We start from the raw sequence: 8,030 nt of genomic DNA on the forward strand, positions 1-8,030 counted from the left end.
GCCCCCAAAGGAAGGCTTTGGGTACAAGTGAACTCCCCAGGGGAGCCTTTACGCAGCCCCACATGCAACTGGACCCTCCGGTTCGCTGTTTCCGAGCATCCCTAAACATAGCCCTAGCCGTCATCGAAGACGACTGAAAAATCAGGCCCCAGGAAATGCGTTCCGAGCCCTTTTCGCCCATCCAAAAGTGCCCCCAAAGAAAGGCTTTGGGCACAAGTGAACTCCCCAGGGGAGCCTTTACGCAGCCCCACATGCAACTGGACCCTCCGGGTTCGTTTTTCCGAGCGTCCCTATACATACCCCTAGCTGGCATCGAAGACGACTGAAAAATCAGGCCCCAGGAAATGCGTTCCAAGCCCTTTTCGCCCATTCAAAAGTGCTCCTAATGGAAGGCTTTGGGTACAAGTGAACTCCCGAGGGGAGCCTTTACGCAGCCCCACATGCAACTGGACCCTCCAGGTTCGCTGATTCCGAGCATCCCTAAACATAGCCCTAGCCGGCATCGAAAACGACTGAAAAATCAGGCCCCAGGAAATGCGTTGCGAGCCCTTTTCGCCCATCCAAAAGTTCCCCCAAAGGAAGGCTTTGGGTACAAGAGAACTCCCCAGGGGAGCCTTTACGCAGTCCCACATGCAACTGAACCCTCCGGGTTCACTGTTCCTCTGCAAACCTTAACGTAGCCCTAGCCATCATCGGAGACGAGTGAAAAATCAGGCCCCAGGAAATGTGTTGCGAGCCCCTTTGGACCATCCAAAAGTGCCCCCAAAGGAAGGCTTTGGGTACATCTGAAGTTCTCAGGGGAGCCTTTACGCAGCCCCACATGCAACTGGACCCTCCGGGTTCGCTTTTTCCGAGTATCCCTAAACATAGACCTAGCCGGCATAGATGACGACTGAAAAATCAGGCCCCAGGAAATGCGTTGCAAGCCCTTTTCGCCCATCCAAAAGTGCCCCCAAAGGAAGGCTTTGGGTACAATTGAACTCCCCAGGGGAGCCTTTACGCAGCCGCACATGCATCTGGACCCTCCGGGTTCGCTGTTCCTGAGCAAATCTAAAAGTAGCCCTAGCCATCATCGGAGACGAGTGAAAAATGAGGCCCCAGGAAATGCGTTGCGAGCCCCTTTGGACCATGCAATAGTGCCCCCAAAGGAAGGCTTTGGGTACAAGTGAACTCCCCAGGGGAGCCTTTACGCAGCCCCACATGCAACTGGACCCTCCGGGTTCGAATTTTCCGAGCAACCCTAAATATATCCCTAGCCGGCATGGGAGAAGACTGAAAAACCGGGCCCCAGAAAACGCGTTGCAAGCCCCTTTGGACCATGCAAAAGTGCCCCCAAAGGAAGGCTTTGGGTACAAGAGAACTCCCCAGGGGAGCCTTTACAAAGCCCCACATGCAACTGGACCCTCCGGGTTCGCTGTTCCTGACCAAACTTAAACGTAGCCCTAGCCGTCTTCGGAGAGAAGTGAAAAATCAGGCCCCAGGAAATGCCTTCCGAGCCCCTTTGGACCATCCAAAAGTGCCCCCAAAGGAAGGCTTTTAGTCAATCTGAAGTTCCCAGGGGAGCATTTACGCAGCCGCACATGCAACTGGACCCTCCGGGATCGCTGTTCCTGAGCAAATCAAAACGTAGCCCTAGCCGTCATCGGAGACGAGTGAAAAATCAGGCCCCAGGAAATGCGTTCCGAGCCCCTATGAACCATCCAAAAGTGCCCCCAAAGGAAGGCTTTGGGTACAAGTGAACTCACCAAGGGAGCTTTGACGCAGCCCCACATACAACTGGACCCTCCGGGTTTGCTTTTTCCGAGCAACTCTAAATATATCCCTAGCCGGCATGGAAGAAGACTGAAAAACCGGGCCCCAGAAAACGCGTTGCAAGCCCCTTTGGACCATGCAAAAGTGCCCCCAAAGGAAGGCTTTGGGTACAAGTGAACTCCCCAGGGGAGCCTTTACGCAGCCCCACATGCAACTGGACCCTCCGTGTTCGCTGTTCCTGAGCAAATCTAAACGTAGCCCTAGCAGTCATCGGAGACGAGTGAAAAATCAGGCCCTACGAAATTCGTTGCGAGCCCCTTTGGACCATGCAATAGTGCCCCCAAAGGAAGGCTTTGGGTACAAGAGAACTCCCCAGGGGAGCCTTTACGCAGCCCCACATGCAACTGGACCCTCCGGGTTCGCTTTTTCCGAGCAACCCTAAATATACCCCTAGCCGTCATGGGAGAAGACTGAAAAACCGGGCCCCAGAAAACGCGTTTCAAGCCCCATTGGACCATACAAAAGTGCCCCGAAAGGAAGGCTTTGGGTACAAGTGAACTCACCAGGGGTGCTTTTACACAGCCCCACATGCAACTGGACCCTCCGGGTTCGCTGCTCCTGAGCAAACCTAAACGTAGCCCTAGCTGTCATCGGAGACGAGTGAAAAATCAGGCCCCAGGAAATGCCTTGTGAGACCCTTTGGACCATCCAAAAGTGTCACCAAAGGAAGGCTTTTGGTACTTCTGAAGTTCCCAGGGGAGCCTTTACGCAGCCCCACATGCAACTGGACCATCCGGGTTCGCTGTTCCTGAGCAAACCTAAACGTAGCCCTAGCCGTCATCGGAGACGAGTGAAAAATCAGGCCCCAGGAAATGCGTTGCGAGCCCCTTTGGACCATCCAAAAGTGCCCCCAAAGGAAGGCTTTGGGTACAAGTGAACTCCCCAGGGGAGCCTTTACGCAGCCCCACATGCAACTGGACCCTCCGGGTTCGCTGTTCCTGAGCAAATCTAAACGTAGCATTAGTTGTCATCGGAGACGACTGAAAAATCAGGTCCCAGGAAATGCGTTCCAAGCCCCTTTGGACCATGCAAAAGTGCCCCCAAAGGAAGGCTTTGGGTACAAGTGAACTCCCCAGGGGAGCCTTTACGCAGCCCCACATGCAACTGGACCCCCCGGGTTCGATTTTTCCGAGCAACCCTATATATATCCCTAGCCGGCATGGGAGAAGACTGAAAAACCGGGCCCCAGAAAACGCGTTGCAAGCCCCTTTGGACCATGCAAAAGTGCCCCCAAAGGAAGGCTTTGGGTACAAGAGAACTCCGCAGGGGAGCCTTTACGCAGCCCCACATGCAACTGGACCCTCCGGGTTCACTGTTCCTGAGCAAATCTAAACGTAGCCCTAGCCGTCATCGGAGACGAGTGAAAAATCAGGCCTCAGGAAATGCGTTGCGAGCCCTTTTCGCCCATCCAGAAGTGCCCACAAAGGAAGGCTTTGGGTACAAGAGAACTCCCCAGGGGAGCCTTTACACAGCCCCACATGCAACAGGACCCTCCGGGTTCGCTTTTTCCGAGCAACACTATATATATCCCTAGCCGTCATCGGTGAAGACTGAAAAACCAGGCCCCAGAAAACGCATTGCAAGCCCATTTGGACCTTGCAAAAGTGCCCCCAAAGGAAGGCTTTGGGTACATCTGAAGTTCTCAGGGGAGCCTTTACGCAGCCCCACATGCAACTGGACCCTCCGGGTTCGCTGTTTCCGAGTATCCCTAAAAATAGACCTAGCCGGCATCGAAGACGACTGAAAAATCAGGCCCCAGGAAATGCGTTCCAAGCCCTTTTCGCCCATCCAAAAGTTCCCCCAAAGGAAGGCTTTGGGTACAAGAGAACTCCCCAGCGGAGCCTTTACGCAGCCCCACATGCAACTGGACCCTCCGGGTGCGCTGTTCCTGAGCAAACCTAAATGTAGCCCTAGCCGTCATCGGGGACGACTGAAAAATCAGGCCACAGGAAATGCGTTGCGAGCCCCTTTGGACCATGCAAAAGTGCCCCCAAAGGAAGGCTTTGGGTACAAGTGAACTCCCCAGGGGAGCCTTTACGCAGCCGCACATATATCTGGACCCTCCGGGTTCGCTGTTCCTGAGCAAATCTAAACGTAGCCCTAGCCATCATCGGAGACGAGTGAAAAATGAGGCCCCAGGAAATGCGTTGCGAGCCCCTTTGTACCATGCAATAGTGCCCCCAAAGGAAGGCTTTGGGTACAAGAGAACTCCCCAGGGGAGCCTTTACGCAGCCCCACATGCAACTGGACTCTCCGGGTTCGCTGTTCCTGAGCAAATCTAAACGTAGCCCTAGCCGTCATCGGAGACGACTGAAAAATCAGGCCCCAGGAAAGGCGTTCCAAGCCCCTTTGGACCATCCAAAAGTGCCCCCAAAGGAAGGCTTTGGGTACAAGTGAACTCCCCAGGGGAGCCTTTACGCAGCCCCACATGCAACTGGACCCTCCGGGTTCGCTGTTCCTGAGCAAATCTAAACGTAGCCCTAGCCGTCATCGGAGACGACTGAAAAATCAGGCCCCAGGAAATGCGTTGCAAGCCCCTTTGGACCATCCAAAAGTGCCCCCAAAGGAAGACTTTGGGTACAAGTGAACTCCCCAGGGGATCCTTTACGCAGCCCCACATGCAACTGGACCCTCCGGGTTCGCTGTTCCTGAGCAAACCTAAACGTAGCCCTAGCCGTCTTCGGAGACGACTGAAAAATCAGGCCCCAGAAAACGCGTTGCAAGCCCCTTTGGACCATGCAAAAGTGCCCCCAAAGGAAGGCTTTGGGTACAAGTGAACTCCCCAGGGGAGCCTTTACGCAGCCCCACATGCAACTGGACCCTCTGGGTTCGCTGTTTCCGAACATCCCTAAACATACCACTAGCCGGCATCGGAGACGAGTGAAAAATCAGGCCCCAGGAAATGCGTTGCGAGCCCTTTTCGCCTATCCAAAAGTGCCCCCAAAGGAAGGCTTTGGGTACAAGTGAACTCCCCAGGGGAGCCTTTACGCAGCCCCACATGCAACTGGACCCTCCGGGTTCGCTGTTTCCGAGCATCCCTAAATATATCCCTAGCCGGCATGAGAGAAGACTGAAAAACCGGGCCCCAGAAAACGCGTTGCAAGCCCCTTTGGACCATCCAAAAGTGCCCCCAAAGGAAGGCTTTGGGTACAAGTGAACTCCCCAGGGGAGCCTTTACGCAGCCCCACATGCAACTGGACCCTCTGGGTTCGTTTTTTTCCGAGCATCACTAAACATATCCCTAGCCGGAATCGAACCTGATTGAAAAATCAGGCCCCAGGAAATGAGTTGCGAGCCCTTTTTTCCCATCCAAAAGTGCCCGCAAAGGAAGGCTTTGGGTACAAGAGAACTCCCCAAGGGAGCATTTACGCAGCCCCACATGCAACTGGACCCTCCGGGTTCGCTGTTCCTGAGCAAACCTAAACGTAGCCCTAGCCTTCATCGGAGACGAATGAAAAATCAGGCCCCAGGAAATGCGTTGCGAGCCCCTTTGGACCATCCAAAAGTGCCCGAAAAGGAAGGCTTTGGGTACAAGAGAACTCCCCAGGGGAGACTTTACGCAGCCCCACATGCAACTGGACCCTCTGGGTTCGCTGTTTCCGAGCATCCCTAAATATATCCCTCGCCGTCATAGGAGATGAGTGAAAAATCAGGCCCCAGGAAATGCGTTGCGAGCCCCTTTGGACCATCCAAAAGTGCCCCCAAAGGAAGGCTTTGGGTACAAGAGAACTCCCCAGGGGAGCCTTTACACAGCCCCACATGCAACTGGACCCTCCGGGGTCGATTTTTCCGAGCAACCCTAAATATATCCCTAGACGGCATGGGAGAAGACTGAAAAACCGGGCCCCAAAAAACACGTTGCAAGCCCCTTTGGACCATGCAAAAGTGCCCCCAAAGAAAGGCTTTGGGTACAAGTGAACTCCCCAGGGGAGCCTTTACGCAGCCCCACATGCAACTGGACCCTCCGTGTTCGCTGTTCCTGAACAAACCTAAACGTAGCCCTAGCCGTCATCGGAGACGAGTGAAAAATCAGGCCCCAGGAAATGCGTTGCGAGCCCTTTTCGCCCATCCAAAAGTGCCCCCAAAGGAAGGCTTTGGGTACAAGTGAACTCCCCAGGGGAGCCTTTACGCAGCCCCACATGCAACTGGACCCTCCGGGCTCGCTGTTCCTGAGCAAACATAAACGTAGCACTAGCCGTCATCGGAGACGAGTGAAAAATCAGGCCCCAGGAAATGCGTTGCGAGCCCCTTTGTACCATCCAAAAGTGCCCCCAAAGGAAGGCTTTGGGTACAAGAGAACTCCCCAGGGGAGCCTTTACGCAGCCCCACATGCAACTCGACCCTCCGGGTTCGAATTTTCCGAGTAACCCTAAATATATCCCTAGCCGGCATGGGAGAAGACTGAAAAACCGGCCCCCAGAAAACGCGTTTCAAGCCCCTTTGGACCATCCAAAAGTGCCCCCAAAGGAAGGTTTGGGTACAAGTGAACTCCCCAGGGTAGCCTTTACGCAGCCCCACATGCAACTGGACCCTCCGGGTTCGATTTCTCCGAGCATCCCTAAACATATCCCTAGCCGGCATGGGAGAAGACTGAAAAACCGGGCCCCAGGAAATGCGTTCCAAGCCCCTTTGGACCATCCAAAAGTGCCCGAAAAGGAAGGCTTTCGGTACAAGAGAACTCCCCAGGGGAGCCTTTACGCAGCCCCACATGCAACTGGACCCTGCGGGTTCGCTGTTCCTGAGCAAATCTAAACGTAGCCCTAGCCGTCATCGGAGACGACTGAAAAATCTGGCCCCAGGAAATGCGTTGCAAGCCCCTTTGGACCATGCAAAAGTGCCCCCAAAGGAAGGCTTTGGGTACAAGTGAACTCCCCAGGGGAGCCTTTACGCAGCCCCACATGCAACTGGACCCTCCGGGTTCGCTGTTTCCGAGTATCCCTAAACATAACCCTAGCCGGCATCAAAGACTACTGAAAAATCAGGCCGCAGGAAATGCATTCCAAGCCCTTTTCGCCCATCAAAATGTGCCCCCAAAGGAAGGCTTTGGGTACAAGTGAACTCCCCAGGGGAGCCTTTACGCAGCCCCACATGCAACTGGACCCTCCGGGTTCGCTGTTTCCGAACATCCCTAAACATAACACTAGCCGTCATCGGAGACGAGTGAAAAATCAGGCCCCAGGAAATACGTTGCGAGCCCTTTTCGTCTATCCAAAAGTGCCCCCAAAGGAAGGCTTTGGGTACAAGTGAACTCCCCAGGGGAGCATTTACGCAGCCCCACATGCAACTGGACCCTCTGGGTTCGCTTTTCCTGAGCAATCCTAAACGTAGGCCTAGCCGTCATCGGAGATGAGTGAAAAATCAGGCCCCAGGAAATGCGTTGCGAGCCCCTTTGGACCATCCAAAAGTGCCCCAAAAGGAAGGCTTTGGGTACAAGAGAACTCCCCAGGGGAGCCTTTACGCAGCCCCACATGCAACTGGACCCTCCGGGTTCCCTGTTCCTGAGCAAATCTAAACGTAGCCCTAGCCGTCATCAGTGATGAATGAAAAATCAGGCCCCAGGAAATGCGTTCCAAGCCCCTTTGGACCATGCAAAAGTGCCCCCAAAGGAAGGCTTTGGGTACAAGTGAACTCTCCAGGGGAGCCTTTACGCAGCCCCACATGCAACTGGACCCTCCGGGTTCGCTGTTTCCGAACATCCCTAAACATAACACTAGCCGGCATCGGAGACGAGTGAAAAATCAGGCCCCAGGAAATGCGTTGCGAGCCCTTTTCGTCTATCCAAAAGTGCCCCCAAAGGAAGGCTTTGGGTACAAGTGAACTCCCCAGGGGAGCCTTTACGCAGCCCCACATGCAGCTGGACCCTCCGGGTTCGCTTTTTCTGAGCAACTCTAAATATATCCCTAGCCGGCATGGGAGAAGACTGAAAAACCGGGCCCCAGAAAACGCGTTGCAAGCCCCTTTGGACCATGCAAACGTGCCCCCAAAGGAAGGCTTTGGGTACAAGTGAACTCCTCAGGGGAGCCTTTACGCAGCCCCACATGCAACTGGACCCTCCGGGTTCGCTGTTTCCGAGGATCCCTAAACATAACCCTAGCCGGCATCAAAGACTACTGAAAAATCTGGCCCCAGGAAATGCATTCCAAGCCCTTTTCGCCCATCAAAATGTGCCTCCAAAGGAAGGCTTTGGGTACAAGTGAACTCCCCAGGGGATCCTTTAC

This window comes from Anas platyrhynchos, chromosome 30 (assembly GCF_047663525.1).
Source record: "Anas platyrhynchos isolate ZD024472 breed Pekin duck chromosome 30, IASCAAS_PekinDuck_T2T, whole genome shotgun sequence".
NCBI lineage: Eukaryota > Metazoa > Chordata > Aves > Anseriformes > Anatidae > Anas > Anas platyrhynchos.